We start from the raw sequence: 26,397 nt of genomic DNA, 5'->3' as shown, positions 1-26,397 counted from the left end.
AGTATATATTTTGTTTATGTATTTTTTTCCTGATTTCATTGAATTGTCTTTCTGAGTTTTCTTGTATCTCACTGGGTTTCTTCAAAACAACTATTTTGAATTCTTTATCAGCTAAATTGCGAAAATCTGCCATTGAAATCAGTTATTGGAGATTTATTGTTATCTTTTGGTGATGATATGTGTCCTTTATTTTCTTGTTCCTGAGAAACCTCTCTTATTTCCCAGAAGGTGGTGTTATAGCTCAAGTTTGTGGTTTCTCCCTTGCCCACAATCCTGGTCTTTTTTTCTGATAGCACTTTTTACCAGACTTGCTTTCACCATTGCACTTGGGAGCATGCGGCCAGAGTGGGAAGAGGTGTGAGTTTAGCATTTGCAGTATTAGGGATGCCTGCAAACCTGTTGAGGAGATCTTCAGGACAGGTACTCCCAGAGTCTCCTGGGTGGACTTCCTGCTAAAGTCCTGAGCACAGTCAGCAGGCACCATGTCACTTTAATGTACTTTGATATTCACTGACTTTTTCCCAATCTTCTTCCTCCTCTCAACCGTGGAACTTCTGCCTTAGTACTCTGAGTTCTGCTGGAAAGAAATGAGTTTCTCCAGCAGCATCCTACACTAGTGGGATAGCTGAGCACTGTGTGCTCTCCTTTTTTCTCACAGGAGAAGTTACAGCTGCCGGATATTTCAGCCCTGTGCAGTGTTGCCTTGGGGGAGGGTGGCACTGGGAAAATTCCTGATACCATCTCCACTGTGACCAAACAGGATTTTTTTTGTTTTTTGCTCCAATGACATGTTGGAATTTCCACCCCAGGAAGCCTGGACTTTTGCAAAATCTCTCTCATCTGTGGGTATCTGACCAGGTCAGCATTCTCCATGGTTTTTTTTTTTTTTTTTTTTTTGACTGTGGTGAGAGGGGTTGGGGCAGGTTTGCTGGCTCTTCTAGTTCCACAGCCCATACTGATATCTGTCTACCTCCTACCAGACGCACAGGTGGGTGAGACTCCTTCCATATCCCTTGGTATACTGTGCTGGATCCCACAACTCCCACAAAGGTGTTTTTGTTCATGGATGGATGTTTAATTCATTGTTTAAAAAGGGAGACAAAAAGAAGAATGTTTTATACCACAGTGATGCTGACATCACCTCTTATTTGAATGTTTTGTAGAAAATAGGTCATAAGAAGCCAAGAGTAGGAGTGGTATAGCAATTCAATACTTGTTACAGTATTGACACGCTGGCTTAAACTAGGAATGCAGATTGGAAATGATGAGAATAGGTCAGACTTAGATTAACAGGAATGCTCTTACTTTACATGTGTTATGTGAGAGAAAGTGAGATGTCAAAGATGATGCCAAGTACTTGGCCTGAGAAATAGGAGAAAACCCAGGGGACATTTTCTTAGTTTCAGAATATTCCAAGAGAAGAAAGTCTGGGGACAAAATCAAGAGTTCACTTGATATATTACATTTGAAAGGACTATTAGACATTCAAGTGATGATATGAAGAAGGTTTATGCATATACACATTGCATTTCAGGGTTGGAGCAGTAGATTTGAGGATCATCAGTCTGTCAATGATAGTCAATGTTATGAGTGTAAATTACATCACATATGGAAAAAATATAGACAAAGAAAGGAGTCCAAAAGAGCATCCTGTAACACTTGGGTATATAGAGTCCCAGTGGAGGTCTTGGAGCCAGGAAAGAAGATTGAGTTACAACAGTCATTAAGGTAAAAGTAAATAAAATTGAAGCATTGTTGAGCAATTAAAAGGAATATACTACTGATATATGCTATAATATGGTTGAATCCAAACAGCGGATTGGAAAGGCAAAAAATCAAGGTACAAAAGACCCTCTTATACTGTTTGATAATATTTTTATTTAATGTCCAGAAAATGCAAGTTTATAGAGGAAAAATAAATGAATTAGTTTTACCTGGGTGTGGAAACAGGATTACCTGCAAATGAGCATGAGGAAGCTCTTTCGGGTGATGGAAATGTTCTTAGCCTGGGTTGTTGTGATGGTTGTACAGCACTGTAAATTAACTAAAAATCATTAAATTGTATGCACAGACTATGTGAATTTTATAGTATATAAATTATTCTTCAAAAAGCTGTTAAGAAAATAAGGAAACCCTGTAAATATTGTATTATTGAAGACTAGAGAATTATATTTTTCCAAAAATAATTTGCAGCCAATAGTGCTAAAGGTCAAAAAATGATGGCACTGGCTTAGGCAAAATGAGGTTTGAGATGACTCTGATAAGAATAATCAAAAGATATATTTCTCTTCTTTAACAAAATGGTGGTTGTTTCCTCACAGTCCCTATAATTTGAACCTTATCTTGGTACTCTCATAACAGTAGAATAGATGAACCTTGGACATTTTTTTGAGTTCTATAAATATTAGGATTTCAATTTTTATTGATTTGAGTTTATTGATTAATTTGGTAAGGAATTACATCTTTACAATATTTATTTTTCCCACACAGTAATATGCAAAAAGGCAGCTACACGAAGAATTTTCTGGCTACTGACCATGTAGCTGCAACACCTCTAAATAATTAAAAATCAACTATGAATTCCAAAGAAAATTTAACTGAGTAGCCAAGTAGACACATTCAAAAAGATAATGATGTTACTGCTTTAAATTCAGAAGAGGATCTTGACACTCCACACTCCAACCTCCAAAGATAAATTCACTGAACTCCTAGAGAAAACAAGTTGGTTGGAAAATGCTGAGGAGCCTGCTGCATCCTCAAGCAATAATAGTCAACTTATCATGACATCAGTCATCACTCAAGGTTTTTATGTGCCTCTGGAGGAGAAACAATATGTGAATCTGTTTGAGGAAGGTACACAAGCAAAATTCTATCTAGACATCATGCAAAGAACTGGTGCCAACCTAGAAATAACTTTTGTCAAAAACCAAGGCCTCTACATTATAGTCTCTGGTAAGCCAGAATCTGTCATGAAAGCTCAGAAGGAGATTTTTGCATGTTTTAAGAAACAAGTTTTAACTACAGCTTCCATTCCCAAAGAACATCTTTGCTTTGCTGTAGGCAAGACTGGCGAAAAACTGCAAGACCTAGAACGAAAAGCTGCAACCAACATTCAGACCTTATGCCCAGTTAACCACAGCACCTGGATCAATACTGTTGGCACCAAAGAGATCATGAAAAAGGCTCCACATGAAGTCTTACTTATGTCTACTGAACAAGACAAGTGTGCTGAAGAAAGGTTAGATGTGGGAAAAGCATTTCATCCTTTCATTGCTGGACCATGCAATAAAACTTTTGACAGAGTCCTACAGGAAACGGAGGACCGCATCCACATCTCACCATCTAGTGCCAATCAGACACAAATAAGCTTTCCTGGAAAAAAGCAACAACTAGATCAGGATCAGGCTTGTGTAAAGAAGATTTTTGACAGTACTACAGAGAAAACCACATCCATAGATGTGGAGAGGAAGTTGCAGTACAAGTGTACATAGGTCCCCAGAATAATTCCGTCCAGGAGATACTGGAAAGAACTGGAGTTTCAATAGAGATCTCACCCTCACAGAGCATGTCAGATTCTGTGACATATCAATGTAAGCTTGAAAGTTTAAGGAAGGCGTTTACTGAAGCCTACTCAAATACCAAAGTTTACACTCTTTCTTCTATCTCTGTACCTTCTTGGCTTCACAGATTTGTTATTGGTAAGAAAGGTCATAATATATCTACAATTACTCAGAACATGCCAAAAGTTCGCATAAATTTTACTGGAGAAGATAAAATTACAATAGAAGGGCTGACAGAAGATGTTAATTATGCTAAAGAACAAATTGAGGTCATAGTAAAAGATCTAATTAACAGGATGGATTATGCAGAGATTAATGTTGACTATAAGTTTCACAAACTCCTGACAGGGAAGAAAGGTGTTATCATAAATGGGATTAAAGAAAGGAATAAAGTTTCTGTGCTAATCTCACCTGAAAATGAAAAGAATAATTGGATCAGAATTGAGGGGGAATCTCAGGGTGCCCAACAGGCCAAAAAAGAACTTCTTGAAATTGCTTCTCATTTAGAAAATGAGCACAAGGACTTAATCATTGAGCAAAGATTTCACCACGCAATCATTGGGCAGAAAGGTGAATGGATACATGACATCCGTAAGAAATTTCCAGAGGCTCTAATTACTTTTCCTGACCCAGTACAAAAAAAAGTGACATTGTCCAACTTAGAGGACCAAAAAATGAATTAGAAAAATGCATATAATATTTGGAGAATGTGGTGACAGACATTGTAGAAAGTACCTATTCCATAACTATTCCCGTCTTCAAAAGGCTTCACAAAAATATCATTGGAAAAGGAAGTGCAAACATCAAAGAAATCTGTGCAGCAAGCAACACCAAAATTAATCTTTCATCAGCAAATAGCGACTCAGAAAATATTGTCATCAGTGGAAAGCCAGCAAACTGTGAAGTGGCTCGTGATTTGATTCTTTCAATTCAGAAAGATATAGCCAATATTTCAGAACTAGAAATTTCTATTCCGTCCAATCTACACAAATCCTTTTTTGACTCTAAAGACGGTTTGATTGGTGCAGTCATGGAAGAATGTGGAAGTATCCATATCCACTTTCCAAAAAACAACTCGGGACTTCAAAGAGTCATTATTAGGGGACCTGACCAAAATGTGGAGATGGCCAAGAAAAAGCTGCTGCAACTAGTAGAAGAGCAAACCAAGAGTTATTCTGTGGTCCTCCATGTCAAGACAGAGTATCATAAATTCCTCATGAGTAAAAATGGAGGCAATGTTCCCAAAGTCTGTGAAGAGACTAGAGCACGTATCGTTTTCCCTATCCCTGAGGACAAGGATCAAGACTTGTTAACTATTATAGGGACAGAGAAGGCTGTCAAAGATGCACAAAAGAAACTAGAGGGTTTAATTACAAACCTAGATAATGTGGTAGAGGACAACATACTGATAAATCCCATGTATCACCAGCACTTTTTTATGCAAAGGGGCCAGGTGTTACAGGAGATGATTGAGAAGTATGGTGGTGTGATTATTAACTTTTCATGTTCAGGAAAACAGAGTAACAAAGTCACAATCAAAGGAGCAAAGTCTTGTGTAGAAGCTGTCAATAAACATACTCAAGAGATTATTGGGGACTTGGACAATGAAGTCGCAACAGTATGTGTTATTCCCCAGAAGTTCCATGATTTTTTCATGGGACCAATGTATTCTCGAATCAGACAAAGCGCTAGAGATTATAGTGTTCAAATCAAATTCCCAGATAGAGAGATTTCACTTACCAATAAACAGCCAGCTGTTCTAGAAAATAAGGAAGAAAGGGAAAAGAGCACTACAGGAGCTGCTTCTATTTCCCCAACAAAATGTGACACCATATTTATCTCAGGCCAAAAGGAAAAGTGTGAAGCAGCCATGGAAGCCCTTAAGGCTTTAATTCCTGTCACTGCTGAAGTAGATGTGCCCTTTGATCTACATCATTACATCATTGGTCAGAAAAGAAGTGGGATACACAAGATAATGGATGAGTTTGAAGTTAATATACAGGTATCAGCACTTGAATTCGAGTCTGATATCATTTCCATCACTGGCCTTGCTGCAAATGTAGAACAATCCAAGGTTAGATTACAAGAACAAGTCAAGGCTTTACAAACTGAAATAGAAGATCGATCATTAAGAAATTTCAGACTCAAGTTCACAGTAGACCCCAAATAGTGCCCCAAGATCATTGGTCGAAAGGGGTTAGCTATTGCTCAGATTTGTTTAGAGCATAAAGTTACTATCTATTTTCCAAGTAAAGGGAGCAATGAGATACAAGACAAAATCACAATCATTGGATATAAAAATAACACCATAGCCGCTTGGGATACAATAATGGAAATGGTGCAAAAGTTTGAAAAAACAGTTACTAAGCAAATTTCACTAAACGATCGTGTTCATGGCCACATTATTGGATCCCGTGGAAAAGCCATTCATAAAATCATGAATCAATTTCAGGTCGACATCTCTTTCCCTCCTAGAGGAGTCCAAGATGCAAACATCGTCACTGTGACTGGACTCCCTAATAAAGTCACAAAAGCAATTGATCACATCCTCAGTCTTGAGGAATATTTTATGGCTGTTGTTCCAAAGCATGAGTCACAGAAGGAGCATATGAAGAAGGTCACTCTGTGTGATTTAGTCTATACTCCATCCAAGAGTTTTGCAGAAAAATATGTTCCCTGTACTGCAAACACCATTCAAAAGATCCCTGACATGAACAGCTCTGAAGATTTTCCCAGCTTGGATCCTCAAGTGGACCCTAAGACTCACCCTTGGAGATGCAAATAATGACCAAAACCCAGAAATTGTTCCAGCAAGCTTACTGAAAGATGTCAAAAATTATCTCTAAACAGACCCAGCTTCTGGATCATATGTACATTTCTTATACTTTGACTCCAATACAGCTCTCCTTAAATCCTCCAAAATACGTTATAGTGAAAGTGAAGTGCTCAATTCTGTGTGAGTCCAGTAATTACCAATGTAATGTCTAATTTCCACTCAGGATCTGCCTTTTAAATTTCATTTATGGGACAAACTTTCCATTGTTGTAAAGTTTTAAACGTATTTCATTAAAATATTAAACAACTACCATATGCTTCCTGAATTTCATGATCTGCTTAGCATGTGATTGTTCACTTAACTTTCATTATGAGAACTCAATAATGTGGCAAGGAGATTACATCTGTGTCATCGTCCCAAGGCATAAAGTTTGACTTCACAAAAACTAAAACTGATTGTGCTATTTTTACCCTTTTTTTCATGTATTCTTATTTGCATTACTCCTGATCTTCTCTTTTGTAGAGTGCAAACAGATACTTTGCCTACAACCAAAATGTTCATTTAGTGTGGCTTATAGAATAGAAAGAAAAATAAACTTTGGATATCATGATTAGGTGCTGGCTGTGGTGTTGGAGTGATTGCATATCAAAATTAACATAGCAGTGATGTTAGAAGGGATATGAAAGGCCAAGGAATGTAAAAAATTTATCAGGTTACTTAGAATTGCTTTGGTTTTTCAGATGATGTTTCTAATTGCAATTTGGTAAATTGAGACTTCCATGATTTTTTTTTTTTCATTCCCCAGACATACTTTACAAAAGGCTTCCTTGGGGAAAAATGTCAAACCCAAGAAGAGACTGTATTTTCATCTATTTTCCAGTGACCTACTAAGTCTGGTAAAACCTTACGGTAACGGTAACAAGTGTTATTTTAGTGAATTCTGTGGGTCACCAATAAGATCCTGCCTGTAGGATAGAAGCACTTACTACTCATTCAGATGCTGCTGTAAACAGCCGATGTCTAGTGTTTACATCTACCCACCACCAGCATTTTCCTCATCTGAAGTGAGCCACCTTGCCCAAGGCATGTCTCCTTCCCAGGGGTAGCATCAATCCAATGAGTAGTCAACCCAGCCCTGTTTCCTCATTTTAGGACAATTCTGCTTGGCCATCTTAAGTCTAGCGCTCACTGTGAGCTCAGATGACTCCTTTGTTGGGACTGCATCAACATTAAACTTTCTGCCCAATTCTGCTTTGTTCATTCTCCAACAGGTGTTCATTCTAAGATGATTTTCCAGTAAACTTTCTATATCCAAATGCTCTCTGGGTCTGATGCAGCTATAGTTAGATGAATTGATCTGAAAAACACCCTTATATGGGATATGAGGGTTTGTCAAGGGAGGGGAAATGGAGACAGACCTTAATATCAATGATGATGACCAAATTTTAAGGAGTGGCTCACTTTCTTTTAAATAGTCTCAAGCTTCTGTATACGTGCATATTGCCTTTTCAAAACACCGCAAATGTCTAGTGTTACCGAACATTTAATATCTCTTAATTTTGTTTTGTTTTGGTTTTGCTTTGGCATTTAGAATTAAAGACTTTGCATGACAATGTGAAAATTCTGATACCATCACTTGCTTCATCATGCCAAGCTGCTCTTCTTACAAAGGTGGGCCTGGATAGCAGGTTGGGGAGGAAGGATGCTTGGGTCAAGGTAACGGACATACACACCTAGGCTAGGATATATGTATATGCAATTTAACTAAGCTTTACCAAATTTTCTTTGTACAAGAAGTATATGAGTTCCTGGGTGTCCACATCTTCATCAACAACTGGTGTTACTAGCCTGACCTGGTAGACATTATTTTAACATAATATTGATCTTATGCCACTGAGTCAATGTCTTTTATGATTATAGATAGACATGTACCCTAGCTTTTTGTCCTAACACATTAAGTTTAACCATTATTCTTCAGGTGAATCTGAGTTATGGTTATCCATCCTTGGAAAACATTACTAGCAACATACCAGATATTTATGTTTTACCCTCATGAGCTCCATCCCCAATATCAACAATTGATCACTAGAACCACTGGATGTTAATTTAGATTTTGCCACTATTGGGCACTGAAATGAGTCAGATTGATGCATTAATTAAATTTACCCCAAGGTTAAATAAATAATTTCCTCTTCTATATTTTATTTTAAAATATGTTTAGCCATGCTATTCAACAAAACCATCAGAGTATCTGCAATGAGATTAGATGGAATATTAAGAGAGGGAAGAGATATGGGGATATATGTATATGTATAGCTGATTCACTTTGTTATAAAGCAGAAACTAACACACCATTGTAAAGCAATTATACTCCAATAAAGATGTTTAAAAAAAAAAAGGCCAGTGAGTTTTAAGGGGAAAAAAATATAAAATAAACATAAATTATGTAAAGACAATAGCAATAACAATAAAAACAAAACCAGCATTATAGAAATAAACACAAATTCAAAAATAAACTTCTCATAAAATTTCCAAAAAGAAATAAAACTCCAAAGATTAAATACACTTGAAAGTTAAATTTGGACGTTTTCCCTCTTTTTCTATGTTCTGAAATATTTTAAGTAGAATTGGATTATTTACACTCTAGACGTTCATAGAATGAACTCTCTGAAACCATCTAGGCCTCATAGATTCTTAAGGGAAAGTTCTGTATTTTCTATCATGTTCATTTGGTCTATTGAGTTTTTTTTCCTACTTGGGTCAAATTTGATGTTTTATGTTTCTGGAAATTATCTTATTTATTTGTAGTTTTATATTTTCCCAGGGCTTCTGTAAAAAAGTACTACAAACTTCGTGGTCTGAAATAACAGAAATTTATTCTCTCACAGTTCTAGACACTAGAAGTCTGGAATCAATGTGTTGGCAGGCCTATATTCCCTCAAAATACTCTAGGGGATACTTTGTTCCTTGCCTTTTCTAGATTTTGGTAATGGTTGTCAATCCTTAATGTTCTTTGGCTTTTAGATCCATCATTCCAAGCTGTGACTCCATCTTCACATCTTCTTTCTATTGTATGTGTCTGTCCTCCTCCCTTTTTTTCTTATAAGGGCACTAGTCATTGGATTTAGTCACACCAAGGTAATTGAGGATAATCTTATCTTGAGAACCTCTATTATATCTGCAAATATCCTTTTCCCAAATAAGGTTATATTCACAAACTCCAAGGGTGAGAATGAAAGGATGCCTTATGGGGGATGGTGGTCGCCATTCAACCCACTACAGCTTGGATGTCTGAAAAGTCATATGGAAAACAATAAAATTATCTTTTCCTCATTCCAAACAATTGTAGAAACTTTAAGTGGATCATAAAATCAAACGTGAAAGTTCCAGAAGAAAGCATGGATGAAATCATATAATTTCACAAGATTAGTAGTTAATAAAGTCAAATTCTATAACAGATGCTCAGTAGTACTTGAGTAGTAGAAAGTAGAGACAGAAAAATCTTGGTTGTAGCCTCTCCATGAGTGTGAGGATAGCTTTGACATGATAAAATCACCATATCTTGGGAAATATATTTACCTTAGCAAATTGTGTACACCCCAGATTTTGTCATTTGAGACATTTTTTACTTCAGGTGCAGTTCATATAGTTGCAGTGGTTGTAGCCCAAGTCTAATTTGAACAACTTTCCTTATACAAACTTTCTTGTTCCTTTTGAGCCCAACATATCTGCCACTCCAGTACTATAGGAATATAGTCTCAGCTTAGTGACATAGCCTTCACTATCTCCTCTGAGCAGATATTTTCAGTTTTATGATTTAGTCCATTGCCACATGCTAAGGAAAATCATAGGTCTGTGAAATCACTAGGAAGAATTCCCCCTATTTCAAACTTGTTTCATCTGGAGAATCACAATTAACAGTTTCTTGAACTGGAGATGATGATGTTTCTGTATCTTGAGCCCCAAAGGACTTTATGAAAACTAATAATTCTGCCTTTTCTTTATTTTTTGAACATTTTTGACATTTCATCAAGAGCCAGACAAGATCAGCAAGCCCACGTTGTGACATATCTTTGAAGCTCATATTCTAATTACTTGATTATTTTCCACCCAAGAGATAGTGGACAAGTGAAACGAATTCAAAACTTGTCCCTTTAGTTCCCTTCTTGGTCCTTGAAATAACTCACAGGATAAGATTACCAACTCAGCCTTACTTGAATAAGCACACTTATGTAGTATGAAGCTTTACGAATAATTTCAAGGATCCCAGCAATCAACAGGCCCATAAAAAGAGGAAAATAGTGTGGAACATCGAGATAAATTCCTGAGATATTTGCTTCCCACAACAGATGTGTTTTTGGTCTGAGTTCAAAGGACAGTGCTATAAGTAAGGTTATCAGTGACCTCACACAGCCCAGAGCATTTTAGGTTATGAACCACATGCATTTTATACTCAGATAGTTAGAGAGATTATATATTATTTTACAAGGATTAATTCCTCAAAAATTCATACATTCTGGGATTATTTACCATTAACTGTTTTTCAAACCAAGGGCATCCTGCTAATAACATTTCATTGATAAGGACACGCCTCTCTACTGGTATCAATCCATTGACCAACATGTTTAAAAGTGAGTTCTAATGACTAGTTTCCTTTGCTTCTTGGACCTTTCTTTGATACAGGAGAGAAATGGATCATAGTAGATTTTTTATATCCTCTTCTAACCTTAAATTAAGAATGGTTAGGGAGTGCATCTAAAGATGTCTACCTAGAAGTGAGTACTCACAGTTTAATGCTAGAATATCACTAGTACGCCATAGTACAGAGGAATTGACTATTTTTCATTTAGAGATAGAATATTGTTCTATCCACTGATGGGCAGAAAAATAAATGATCACCTCATAGCTTTTGTTCATTTTCTTCTATAAGGTTGTGTCTTCAAATGACCACTCATAAGAGCAACAACAACAACAACAACAGCAGTAACAACAACAAACTCCAGAAGGAATAGAATCTGATTTCCATAGTTGTAACTATATTACTTAAAACATTTAGTTTTTGCAAAATGATAAGACAAGAAAAGAAACAGGAAAGTATGGCCCATACACAGAAAATAAAGTCATTAATATAAGGTGACTCTGAGGAAACACAGATGTTGAACTTACTAGCAAAGATGTGGAGAAAAAGGAACACTTGTGCACCATTGGTGAGAATGCCAATTGGTGCAGCTACTATGGAAAACAGTATGGAGATTCCTCAAAAAACTAAAATTAGAACTACCATATCATCCAGTGATTCCACTTATGGGTATTTATCCCAAGAAAGCAAAAACACAAACACAAAATGATATATGTACCCCTAAGTTTATTTAAGCATTATTTACAATAGCCAAGATATGGAAACAACCTAAGTGCCCATCAGTGTATAAATGGATAAAGAAAATTCGAGACCTGTATATTCTTCAGCCATAACAAATAATGATATGCATGATACCTGGGATATAACTTTTATCTTGCTAGTAGGAAAGGAGTAGGAGAAGGGAACCTCAAACCTCTTGGCTGCACTCACAAGGAATTTAACTGCTTCAACTCACATTTGGAGAGAATAAGAAATGCCTGTGGCCTGCTTCTCCTGGTGAGATACCAAATACCTTTGTTGAGAGCTGAGGGTAAAGGAAGCCCTATCTTCTTAGCCTCAGCAATCTGGAGTTCAGCTTCCATCAAGCTGATAGAAGGGGAGGGAGTGTTTTGTGGCTCAAGTGCCATAGATTCCTCCTGATCTTACTGAGATTAAGTGATTTTCTTGAATAAATGTTTTCTTTTATTTTCTGTATGTGTTTACAATAATTTCAAGATGCTTTAAGTGTTTATACTTTTGTTTTAGTTTGTTTTGTTTTTATTTTATTTTTGCTAATTTTCAGCAGTTATGCTTATTTAATTAGGGAGTGGGTCTACTGAGCTCCTTATGCTCTCATTATGGATGTAAACTCTCTATGTCTTTTTAGTCTTTTTTACTATTTCACTTTTATTGTATTTTCCAAAATTATTGGTTTGTGACATATTGGGGAAAAGAAAGAAACTTATCCTTAACTATAGATAATTTGAGAAGCACTGTCCTAAAGACCCTGTTTTGTGACTCGTCCATGGACAGCTCTTTTCACTTGGCAAGGATCTTTCAAGACAAAGAGACTGCTCATATATGCACACACAGCAACACACACCCACTACTTCATATACTAGATTATACTCTGGGTACCCAACACCTCAGAATTCATTTGTCCACTTCATAGGGTCTATGTTCCCAAAGATGGATTGTGTAGTTGGTGTTAATTCTCCTTGACTATAGAGGCAATATGGATAGAAATGTGGATGCAGCTTGAAATTGGAGGTTGGGATGTGTACACAGATATGTTTGAGACTATGGGCTAAGACCATCTGTCCCCCAAAAGACCTACTTAATCACAGAATTCTAAAGATTTTGAAATTATAAGGCCAAGCCTAGCCTTTCAGTGGTTTATTTTTAGAAAATAAACAGGGAGATGCCAGTAGGTGGGAATATGTGGGTAACCTGTGGACAAAGGATATCCACCTAAGATGATTTGTTGCTGTACTCAGATGCTTCAACAAGTGGGAGCTGGGCATAGATTTGATAGGCAAGCAAGTAAAGAATCCTCAGGCATAGGATGTAAAAGCACCCTCCCCCTAAAAAAGAAGGGAAAGTGGATATTTATCCTGGGAGTTTCTGAGCCATTGGAAAAGTAGACTTACAGCTTTGATTTGCTGCTGTTGCATCTCCCCAGAGCAATTCATGATCTTTGTTGAAAATTGAAGTTGATTCTGAACTTGTACTTGCCACAGTTATTTAACATAAACTTCTGATTTGCAAATATTTTGTCTAAGACATTTTTGGTAAGTCTTTTGAATGTTTAGCTTAATAAAAGACAGGTGGATTCTCATACTTAATTCTGTATTCTGTAATCTATTCTGATATGTTATTACAATGGACTGATATGAAGAAAACTTGGCCTCATACAGAAATATAGCAGAAATGGAAAAGAGTATTTCGATTGTCTAATTGTGGATAATCTTAGATACAATACCACAACTCAACAAGTGATCATTTCTTAAAAGTTAGTTGCAATGTGAAACTATCAATAAACTCTTCTTACTTTGTTAAATTAAAGTATATTGGACCCTCTTGCACTTTGAATGAAATTTTTACCATGCAAGAATTCGTAACATCCTGCATTAGTAATTTGGAAAATAGTCCTCTAAGTCATGCAGAACTTCTATTTATTGACACATTTCAGTGTATATTTTTAACATTGTATTTATTGATATCACCATTGATCTCATCATTAAAAAAACTTTAGTAATAGAGAGATGTCAAGCTCCTACTGGCAGGTATACATTTTCCAAAATTCCAATTTTTACTTAAAAGCTGAAATCTTTTATTATTAGTAACAAATGATGCATGTTGTTTTCTTTGATTGTCAGGCTCCCTTCATTAATTTTTAAGAAATTTTATACTAGATACCAAAGTATCAATAAATGTAGCTTGTTTGTTACTCATTTTTTCAAGTAAAATTTGTAGCCATGAAAAAAATGGCTTATTCAGGTTGCAACTAAAACAATCACACAAGTGCTGTTCCTTGAAATAAGCATTGTACTTCAGTGTGCAGCAGAATTACTTTATGCATACTTCATGTTTCATCATATAAACTATATCATATACAAACATATCATATATCTTGGACCGCATACTGCAGAAATCTGTAACCCAAACCATCAATAATCACAGACAAGAAACACTAAGAGAAAAGCCTACTCTCCCTAACCAAAAGATAGGGGAAAGGGTGGTCTAACAGAACATAAAAGCTTTTAAATGATACCCATCATACTCCAGTATGAACACCAATTGAAAATCTGTTCCCCAAATAGCTCCTCATGTTTTCCAAGAGTCAGAGAGGTTAGCAGATTTTCCACATCACCTGACTCCAGCACAGCAGAAAAAGGTAGTGGCTTTCTAATTTCCTAATACAACCGTTTTCACCAGAAAGTATAAAGGACATTCTCAGACAAAGGAAAATTGAGAAAATTTACTACTAGTAAACTTAATCTTAAAGAATAACTAATGGGAATTCCCTGGCGCTCCAGTGGTTAGGACTCTGCACTTCCACTGCAAGGCACACGGATTTGATGCCTGGCTGGGGAACTAAGATCTCACATACTTCAAGGCCAAAAAAAGAAAAAAAAAAAAACAATAACTAATAGGTAAAGTTATCTAAACAAAAAGTATTGAAAAAATGAAACTTAAGAAGGCTTGGAACTTTAGAAAGGAAAGAAGAATGCTGGGATGTTTAAAAGCAGGAGCAATATAATAGAGTATCCTTCTCATGAGTTCATTAAATCATATTTGATGGTTGAGGTAAAAATTATAACACCATGTGATGTAGTGCTTAATGTACGCACAGGAAATTAGACAATTATATTTAAAATGTGGTAAGAACAAAGGTAATTAATTAAAGCAAAGTATTTAGATTTGGTTCAAAGTGATAAAATGTCGATACCAGTAAACTGTGATGTTATATATTTATGCTGTAATAACTAGAACAACCACTAAGGAAAATATAAATAACATGATATACTCAAAAATACTGCGTGTAAATCAAGATGGAATCACAAAAACAGAGTACAAGCAATCCACAGGAAGGCAAGAAATGAGAAACAGAGGAAAGAGAAGGGGAAGACAGAAATAGAAAAGAAATAATAAGATGACATATTTAAGCCATAATGTAGCAATAATGACCTTATATGTAATAGTCTCAATACACCAATTAAAGACAAACATTGACAGAATAAATATTTAAAAAATGATCCCTCAAAAAGCTGTCTAAAAAAAACTCACTTCGAATAAAATGGTATAGGTAGGTTGAAAGTAAAAAGATGAAAACAGATGTGTTATACAAACATTAACTGAAACTTATCAGAAATGGCTCTGTTAATAATAGATACAGTAGACCTCAGAAAAAAAGAGAAAAATACACAATTATACTTGTTGAATTCAAAAGTAACTTGTAGAATTCCTAGACAGAAAATGAACAAGAATGTAAAACAACAGAACAAAATCAAGCAATATGAGGTAATTAGCATATATAGAATACCGCACCCAATCAGAGTAGAATATTTTTTCAGTTGCCCATGGAACCTTCATTAAGATCCAACTTATCTTGGGACAGAAAACATAGCTCAATATTTTTTTTGAAAATGATGTCATACAGCACATATTTTCTGACCCCATTGGAATCAATATAGAAATAAATAACAGAAGGATAACAAGAAAGTCTACAAACAATTGGAAATTAAACAGTACACTTCTAAACAATATACGGGTCAAAGAGAATGTTCCAGAGGAGAAAAACAAGAATATAGAACTAAATGAAATGGAAATGCAACATATCAAAATATGGAGCATGACAACACGTATTGAGAAGGAAATTTATAGTCCAAAATACTTGCTTTAGAAAGAAGAAAGTTCTGAAATCAATCATCTAAATTCCTTCATCAAGAAACTATAAACATAAGAGCAAGATAAATGAAAGCAAGATGATAAATTTAAAAATAATGCTAAGAATAAACATAAATGAAAATAAAAACAGGAAAATGATAGAGAAAATTAATGAAACAAAGGCTGGCTCTTCAAAACATGAACACAGTTTAGCCAAGTTCTTTGCCACTTTAAAACAGGGATTGTGTTTTCTCATGTTTCCAATAACGTGTTTCTTATCTCCATCTGAGACCTCATCAGAATGGCCTTTGCCATTCATATTCTTACCAACATTGTAGTCACAACAACTTAGGTATTGTTTTGTTTTGGGGGTGGCAAATATGCTCAGACACTGAAATTGTCTTTGCCAATAGTTTATTTAACATAGGTTCACTGTGGAAATTTCACAAGCCAATAACATACAGGGTAATGTATTTTAATAAACCAATAAACAAATAAACATACTCCAAACAAATGATAAATTAACTACACTATTGTTCCAGGCAATGGGAGATGATGGAAATAAGTTCCAAATTAAGTTCAAGGTATACCTTTTTTACAAGCTTTAGATTCTCAGGAAAGACAGCTTTGCCAATGACAGCTGACATTTACCTGCCAGAGCAAAAATAAAAGTCCCTTGTTCTGAGGGTTATTGCTCCAGGGACCATTGCCTGGCTTTCTCCACTGCCTGCATGGAGTGCCTCTCCAAGACAGGAATAGATGTTCCTTCTCTTCCTGAGACTGCTGCATGGTTTATCAACACTATCAACCAAGTGTAGCCTGGCCATGGCAGGAGCAAGTTCCTCAAGAGCTTCAGAGAGCTAGATCAGCAAAGGGTAGCTTTTGCCCAGACCAACACTCTCAGATGTTACTAACAAATTCGCAGTATTTATTCTAATGTCTCCTTGCAATAACTATTGCTTCTCCACATGTTCTTATCGATAAGCCCCTAGCTGGGCCCCTCAGCAGCTGAGCTACTAAGTTTTTATCGAGAAGACATGAGATGCTGACATCTTGACACAACTTACTTCATTCTTATATCAGTACAACTTTACTTCTAAAAACGACCTTTTTTTTGTCTTTGTCATAAACAAGTAAATTAAAACAACTTCACTTAAGTCATAACAAATGGATCTGAAATCATATCAGAGCAATAAACAACATGTATTCTCAAAGAAGCTTGAGGCTTTCTCTATAGCTCTCCTCTTTTCTTTCTCAGTTCTCATCAAAATTGCCCTTACAGGCCATTCACAGAAAAGTAGGCCTTTTCTAGCATTCACCTCAAAATTCTTCCAGCCTCTACCCATTACCCAGTTCCAAAGCCACTTCCCCATTTTAGGTGTTTGTTACAATAGTACCATACTTCTTGGTACCAATTTCTGTCTTAATACATTTGGGCTGCTATAACAAAAATACCATAAATTAGGTAGCTTATAAACAACAGAAATTTATTTCTCCAAGTTCTGGAGGCTGAGAAATCCAATATCAGGGTGCTGGCAGATTTGGGATTTGATGAGGGTCTGCTACCTCATAGGTGGCCATCTTCTCACTGTAACCTCCTATGGTGGAAGGAGGATAGGGAGCTCTGTGGGATTTCTTTTATAAGGTTACTAATCCCATTTATTAGAACTCTACCTTCATGACCTAAGCACCTCCCAAAGGCCTTGCCTCCTAATACCATCACTAGGTTTCAACATATGAATTTGGGTTGGGGGGCATAAATATTAAGTCTATAGCATGAAACATTGCTCTGCATACCAAAATTTATGGCTTGGTGAGATGGATAACACCTACTACAAGATGGAAGCTCAGATTGCACGGTAAATTGATGTCCCATTGTTAAGCATTTAGTCTCTACTAAGGCCCAGTAGAAAACCAAAGGCTGTTCCTCAAAAGTAGAATAGTTATTTGGAGAGGATTGGAGGACTTTTCTTCAAAATCCCAAGGACCTGTTGTATGATGCCAATAGGGACCTGCCAAAGGCTAAAAAGAGCATATCTATCTGCTACCGAAATATCAAGCAACTTTGAGTCTCATAAATCATATGGCACAAGTGGCACAGCAGCTTGCACAGCATCCTGTACCAGTTGCAGAGCCTTTTCTTATTTTGGGATCCCAGTCGAAACTAATAGCTTCTCGGAAAGCACACCCTAATTAGGAATATATTGTCCCCAAATCCAGAAAGGCCCATATGTCATTGTGCCTTTCTTCTGATTGTAACAAGAACCAGATGCAACACCTTATCCTTTACCTTAGAAGGGATATCTCAACATGCCCCATACTTCTAGACCACTAGAAACTTTACTGATGCAGAAGGGTCTGAGTTTTTGTCAGATTAATGTCTTATCATCTGACATGCAAATGTCTTACCAATAAGTCCTGGGCAGTTGCTATTTCTTCCCCATGAGATCCAATCAGCTTAATATCATTGATGTAGTAGGTCAATGTGATTTCTTATAGAAGGAAAAGGTAATCAAGATGTCACCAGACCCCCTCCCAGACTTCAGACAACACTCAAATCTACAGTAATCAAAATAGCATGGCACTGGCACAAAAATAGACATATAGATCAATGGAACAGAATAGAAAGCCCAGAAATAACCCCATACAGCTATGGTCAATTAATCTTTGACAAAGCAGGCAAAAATATACAAAGAAGAAAAGAGAGTCTCTTCAGCAAGTGGTGTTGAGAAAGCTGGAGAGCCTCATGTAAATCAGTGAAATTAGAACAATCCCAAACATCATATGCAAAAATGAATTCAAAATAGTTTAAAGACCTAAATATAAGACATGACACCATAAAACCCCTAGAAGAGAACATTTTCTGAAATAAATCATAGCAATATTTTCTTAGACCAATCTCAGGCAAAAGAAATAAAAACAAAAATTTAAAAATAGGACCTAATCAAACTTAAAAGCTTTTGCACAGCAAAGGAAACCGTAAACAAAACAAAAAGACAGTCTATGGACTGGGAGAAAATATTTGCAAACAATGCAACCAACAACGGGCTAATTTCCAAAATATACAAACAGCTCGTACAACTCAATATCAAAACAACAAACAACCCTCTCAAAAAATGGGCAGAAGATTTAAATAGAAATTTCTTCAAAGAAGACATACAGATGGCCAACAGACACATGAAAATATGCTCAACATTGCTATTTATTAGAAAAATGCAAGTCAAAGCTAAAATGAGATATCACCTCACATCAGTCAGGATGGCTATCATCAAAAAGTCTACAAATAATAAATGCTGGAGAGGGTGTGGAGAAAAGGGGACCCTCCTATATTGTTGATGGAAATGTAAATTGGTAGAGCCACTATGGAAAACAGTATTGAAGCTCCTTAAAAAACTAAACATAAAGCTACTATATGATCCAGCAATCTCATTCCTGGGCATATATCTGGAAAAGACAAAAACTGTAATTTGAAAAGATACATGCACTCCAATGCCCCAATATTCATAGCAGCACTACTTATAATAGCCAAGACATGGAAGCAAATCAAAGTGTCCATCAACAGGTGAATGGATAAAGAAAATGTGTTATATATGTGTGTGTATATATATACACACACATATATATATAACGGGATATTACTCAGACATAAAAAAAAGAATGAAATATTGCCATTTTCAGCAACATGGATGGACACAGAGAATATCATACTAAGTGAAGTAAGTCAGACAGAGAAAGACGAATATTATATGATATCACTTATACGTGGAATCTAAAAAATAATACAAATGAATCTATATACAAAACAGAAACAGACTCACAGACATAGAAAACAAACTTCTGTTTACCAAAGCGGAGGAGGGATAAATTAGGAGTATGGGATTAACAGATATACACTACTATATAAAATGGACAAACAACAAGAATTTACTGTGCAGCACAGGGAACTATATTCATTATCTTATAATAATCTATAAATATATATATATATATATATATATATGAATCACTTTGCCATACACCTGAAGCTAACACAATAATGTAAATCAACTATACTTCAAAAAAAAAAAAAAGAGAGATATCAACAGACCAAATTATGGCGTAGCACTGGGGAGAGATGACAAATCCTTGAGGTAGGACAATGTAGATATTTTTCTGGCCTTGCTAACTGAAACTACACTGCTTCTAGTAGTCTTTACTAACAGATATTGAGGCCATAAAAATAAATTCCAGAACAATGGCTGCATATCAGGTACCAGAGGATTTGTTAATTTACTCAAGCATAAAACCACATCTGGAACAGCAGCAGCAGTTGGAGTCACTGCCTTGTTAGCTTTACCATAACCCACTTTCATTATAAGATCCATCTGTATACTTCACAAGCCAAATAAATGAGTTGAAAGAGGATGAGGTGGGAATTAACACTCCTGTGTCCTTCAAGTCCTTGTTAGTGGCACTAATGTCTACAATCCCTTCAGGCATTGTTTATATTTTACTATTTTCCTAGGTAAGGCAGGCAGTTCTAGCGGCTTCTTCTTGGCCTTTTCTGCCATAATAGTCTTTACTCCACTGGTCAGGGAGCCATTGTGGGGATTCTTCTAGTTTCTAAGTATGTCTATTCCAATTATGCAGTCCAGAACTAGGAAAATAAACACATTATGGGTTCATGGCGTCACTGGACCACTTTGAAATGGACTTGAGCCAAAACTCCATTGCTCATTTCCATAAGACCCTACTCTGACTGGTGGACCACCAGACTGGAATTAGTGTCAACTTAGAGCCAGTGACCAGTGATCACCCAAAGTCAGTATTTCCCTTTCTCCACTGCACTGTCAGACTGGTAAAATGTTTTAAGTTATTTTGGAGAAGGCTGGGAGAAATAGTATACATTTTTGCCAGTGTGTAGGATACTTTCTCCATGGGAGTTGCTTCTCTATTTTGGTGATTCAAGTTAGACTTCTGTTGATTCATTTGGAACTCAATCACTTATACAGATCAGGTAAAAATTCAGTAGACTGCTCAGTGACAGCAGTTCCCACTGTAATTTCTGAACTACAGAAAAGAGCAACCACAGTACTCTTAAAGAATGCTTAGTTCTCTCAGTCATGGTGAAAGATGTGTCCTCTTGACCCTACCAGTGTGCATGAGCAGGTATTGCATAATAAATCCACTCCAATATCCCAGTCTCCCTAGCCTTTGGATCACTTCCTGTACAGTATGCCAAGGCAGGTCTGGAATTTTAACTTCATACACTCTAGGCCACCATTTGGTTCATGTTTCAGTCAATCAAGAAAATAAACTTTTAAGCCCTTTATAACTCCTTGAGCACCCCTAGAATCCAGGATCTCTGCTTAGCAGGTCCATACCAATAAATTTGATTTGATATAATTTTATGTTCTTTTCACCATTATCTTACACTCTTAGTATTCATTTCCATGTGTATTCCTCATATCTCTGTCTGTATACATGGTAAAAAATCATGCAGTTGTTTTTGAGCATAGCATTCCTCCTCTTGGGTCACAACTTATATCTCATCTCTCAGAGCCTGCTGAGACTGAGTCTAGGTATTTGTCTTGAAGCAAAGAGGGGTGGTAGAGATAAGTCTTGAGGGGAATCAGCTGTGTCTTGCAAGGCATCTACCTCAGAGTAGGTCATTCTGGTTTCTTCAAGCAAAGTGTGGTTAACCTCATCAGAGAGAGGTAGAAGGGCTATTTCTATTGGCAAAGAAGACACAGCAGAATTTAGGGGTTCAATATTCCCAGCTTCATTAAAATCTTCCAATATGTCCTTATTCCAATTTTCAGGGTACCATTCCTCCCCAATCAGTTTAAAGAAGACATTCTGGGAGGTTGGGAATTTAATCTGTACTGTAATTTAATATACTTGCAGGATGATATTCTGTATTTAATTTTCTGAAATTTTAGCTCTGGCTGCAGGAGATAAGGATTTCTTTCAGGGAAGACATAGAAAATTTAAGATCATTTATGCAGAGCTTGAGCTAGGAATTTGAAGCCCTGAGCTTATTCTTTTCATTCTATATTTTTTCCAGCACAGTTAGGAGCAAGCAGCAAATCTCATTCCTCTCACAAGACTGACAAGAATTTTTCTAACTTATGAAATCCACAGTCATTTAGAACTTTGCCTTTATAAGTATTTGATTCGAATATCCAGTGGTGATATTTTTCATGTGTCTATTGCCACATCACACCGTGGACTATCAGTGTCCTCTTTACCACTGGAAATAGAGTTATTAGTCCCTTTAAATGCAGTTACATTAGAGAACCATTACCAGAAACAGCAGAACCAATTTGAAAAATTGATCCTTAAGTATCTGACCTTCTAGAACTATTCTCAAGACCAAAATCTGTATCAACAAGGGTTACCCAGATTGAGAGAGACAGGCAGAGACTTATTTTAAGAAAGTCTTCTGATTGTGGGGGGTGCTAAGTCTGAAATACGTATGGCAGTTTGGAAACTCATACAGGAGTTGATTCTCTAGTCCTGAAGTAAAATTTCTCCTTATCCAGGAAATCTTAGTTTTTCTTCTTTAAGCCTTCAACTGATTGCATGAAGTCCATCCTACATCACTGAGAGAAATCTCCTTTCTTAATATTAACGTATTTTATATGTTAATCAGATCTACAAAATACCCTAACAGCAATACCTAGATTAGTGTTTGGTTAAATAACTGGGAACTATAGCCCAGCCAAGTTGACATATGAAATTACCATCACAATAACAAATGATCAAAACTCAACTAAGATGAAATAGAAAAATTTGAGCAGTCTTATAACCATTAAATAACTTTAATTTGCAGTTTAAAAAACTCTCCAAAATTAAATATCCTTGCCAAGATGGTTTCACTGGGAGAATTCCACCAACAATTTATAAGATAATTAAAAAGTTTTATAGTCTCTACGAGAAAATGGAAGAAAAAGAACACTACCCCACACATTTTATGCAACTTGTAATTACCCTGATATCAAAACTGACAAAAACTGTATAGAAAATGAAAACTACAGACCAATATCTCATCAATTCAGACACAAAAATGTCTCCAACAGAATATTAGCAAATCTAATCCTACAATGCTTAAAAAGAATTATACACTATGACTAAGTGGGATTTATACAAGATTTGCAACAATGTTCCAATATTTGAACATCAATGTAATCTACTATAACAGGCTAAAGGTTAAAAATATCGTGATCATATCCATTGATGTAGAAAACATTTTTGAAAAAAATACATTTATTCATGAAAATAACTGTTGGTAATTTAGAAATAGAGGGGAATTACTTTAACTTGATAAAGTATTTCTACAAAAACCCGACAGCTACTATCATGTTTAATGATGAAAGAATGAGTGTGCTACCCTTAAGATTGAGAGCAAGGTGAGGATGTCTGCTTTCACCTCTCTTATTCAGTATGGTACTGGAAATTCTAATCACTGCAACAAGGTAATAAAAAGAAATAAAGATATACAGAAGTGAAAGGAAGAAAATAAGTTGGTCATATTTGCAAATTACATGATTGTCTATGTAGGAAATTCTGAGGAATTTACTAAAAATTCAATATAACTAATGAAGGAGCTCAGCAAGGTCACAAGACACAAGATCAACACACAAAATCAACCTCATTTTAATATACTAACAACAACTACATGTGAAACCTGAAATTAAAAGCACATATCATTTACAATTGCTCCAAAAATTGAAATAATTAAATATATGTGCAACAAAACATGCACTGAATCTGTATGCTAAAAATTGCAAAATGCTGATGAAAGAAAACAAAGAAACCAAAATAAATGAAGAGACATACCATGCTGACAGAATGGAAAACAAAACAATAAAATGTAAATTTTCTGAAAAGTGATCTGTAGGTTTCACGAAAATAATACCAAAATCACTGAGAAGTTTTTTCCAGACTTAGACTATTTTTACTAAAATGTATATGGAAAGGCATGTAAACTATTCTACTGGCCTTAGAGTTGTTGGAACAATCCTGAAAATAATAAAGTGGGCTGAATCACTCTACCCAATGTTAAGGCTTATTATAATGCTGTTGTAATCAAGATAGTATGGTTTTGCTAGAGGGATAGAAACATAGATCATTGGAACAAAATAGAGAACCAAAAAATAGACCCACACACATAGGGCCAACTGATTTTGACAAAGGATACAGAAGTTGCTTTGCATTTTTTGCATCTTTTGCAAAAGGAATTTAATGGAGGAATTATAGCCCTTTCAACAATAACAATAACAAAAAAAACCACTGGAACTAATAAACATCTATGAACAAACAAAAAATAAACCTTGGCCTAAACCAACAAGAATTATCCAACGTGTGTGTGTGGAGGTTTCCCATGCCAACAAGCAATTCTCAGATGCCAGCAGTGTGTCTGAGAATTCAAATAAATTCTGACACTATCTACCTGGAGATAGAATCATATTCCACAGATAAAGAGCTTGGTCACAAAAGACCTGCCCTCCACTTCAGATGCCAGTACCAATCCCACTTTGTTACCTGCTCTTCTGACTTACTGGGTACAAATTGGAGGTTCCAACAACCCCCTCCAACTCTGGATGCCAATTGCAAGTCCAGGTTGTTACCTGTACTTCTGACCAAATGATTAAAAATCAGAGATTCCCACAACCCCCTCCTCAGTTTAAACTACTTTGCTAGAATGGCTCACAGAACACAGGAGAACCTGTTTACTCACTAAATTACCAATTTATTACAAAGCATATTAAAGGATACAAATCAATAGTCAGATGAAGAGATACATAGGACAAAATCCTGAACAAAGGAGTTTCTGTCCTTATGGAACTTGGGGCCCAGTTTGATAGCACATGGAAGCATTCTGTTTCCCCAACATGAAAGTTCTCCAAAAAAGGGCCAAAAAGCTGTCTTTTAAGGTTTTTATGGGGGCTTCATTACCTAGTCATGATTGACTAAATTATTGGCCAATGGCGACTGATTCAACCTCAAGCTCCTCTCCCCTCCCAAGAAATCAAGGGGTGGGACTGAAAGTTTCCAACCTCTAATCTCATGGTTGGTTCCCCTAGCAACCAGTCTCCATCCTTAGGTGCTTCCAAAAATTGCCTCATTTATATAACAGGAGACATCTTTATCACTCTCAACACTTAGGAAATTCCAAAAGTTTGGGGAGCAGTGAGACAGGAACTGTGGATGAAAACCAAACATATACATATTTCCTAGAAATCACAATATCACAGCTGTTTTTATTTTTTTCTTTTTGGATAATTCATAGTATATAGAAACAAAACTGATTGTTGTACATTGATTTTGTATCCAGTAACTTTACTGAATCTGTTTACTAGTTCTAACAGTCTATTTGAAGACACTCAAAGGATTCCTATGTATAAGGCATGTCATCTGCTTAAAAGAATAATTTAACTTCTTCCTTTCCAATTTGGATGCCTTTCATTTCTCTTTCTTGCCTAATTGTTCTGGCTAGGATTTCCAATAGTATGTTGAATAGAAGTAACAAGATTGGGCAAACATGTCTCATCCCTGATCTTAGAGGAAAAGCTTTCAGGTTTCTACCATTGACTATGGAGTTTGCTATGGGCTTAACACATATGGACTTTATTATGTTGTGGTACATTCCTTCTATACATAATGTGTTGAGAGTTATTATCATGAAAGGATGTTGAATTTTTTCAAAATTTTTCTTCACCTATTTAGATGTTCAAATGATTTATTTTGTTAATGCAGTGTTTCACATTGATTGATTTGCAGTTGTTGAACCATCATGTATTCCAGGGATAAATCTACTTGTTCATGTATATAATCCTTTTAATGTAACATTGAATTCCTGTTGCTATGATTTTGTTGAGGATGTTTACATCTTTGTCCATTAGAGATATTTGACTGTAATTTTCTTTTTTTGTAATGTTCTTGGCTGGCTTTGGTATCAAGGTATTGTTTGTCTCATAAAATCAGTTTGGAAGTGTACCCTCCTCTTCAATGTTTGGCTGAGTTTAAGAAGGACGCTATTCTTTTTCAAATGTTTGGTAATCTGTAAAGCGCTATTGTTTTATCTATTGTCTTTCAACTATCTATTTTATTTATTTTGATCTAATCTTTATTTTTTCCCTTCTGCTAACTTTAGGAGTACTTTATTCTTTTTTTCTAATTCTTTTAGGTGTAATTTGGGTTGTTTATTTGAGATCTTTCTTTCTTCTTAACACAGGCATTATCTGCTATGAACTTCTCTGTTAGAACTACTTTTGGCCTATCCCATAAGTTTTAGTATATTGCATTTCCATTTTCTTTTCTCTTAAGATAATTTCTGATTTCACTTTTGACTCCTTTTGACCCATTAATTGTTCAAAAGTGGACTGTTTAATTTATACATATTTGTGAATTTTCAAAATTACCTCCTGCTATTGATTTTTAGTTTCCTACCATTGTGGCCTGAAAGATATTTGATATGATTGCAATCTTTAAAATTTTTTTTAGAGAATTCAATATTTTACTTTTTTAAATTTTTATTTTGTATTGGAGCATACTTGATTAGCAATGTT

General features: G+C 35.8%; 1 pseudogene across 1 annotated transcript; it reads left to right on the top strand.

Annotated features, from left to right (window-relative positions):
* Positions 1-218: 218 nt before the first annotated feature.
* On the top strand, positions 219-24,460 carry LOC309653021 (vigilin pseudogene; annotated as a pseudogene). The gene has a single exon. The product of its transcript is annotated as a vigilin pseudogene (transcript).
* Positions 24,461-26,397: the final 1,937 nt, after the last annotated feature.

The sequence above is a fragment of the Balaenoptera physalus genome (assembly GCF_965194825.1).
Source record: "Balaenoptera physalus genome assembly, chromosome: X".
Lineage (NCBI taxonomy): Eukaryota > Metazoa > Chordata > Mammalia > Artiodactyla > Balaenopteridae > Balaenoptera > Balaenoptera physalus.
Note: the sequence above shows the minus strand (reverse complement) of the source record. Positions and strands in the feature narration are given on the sequence as shown.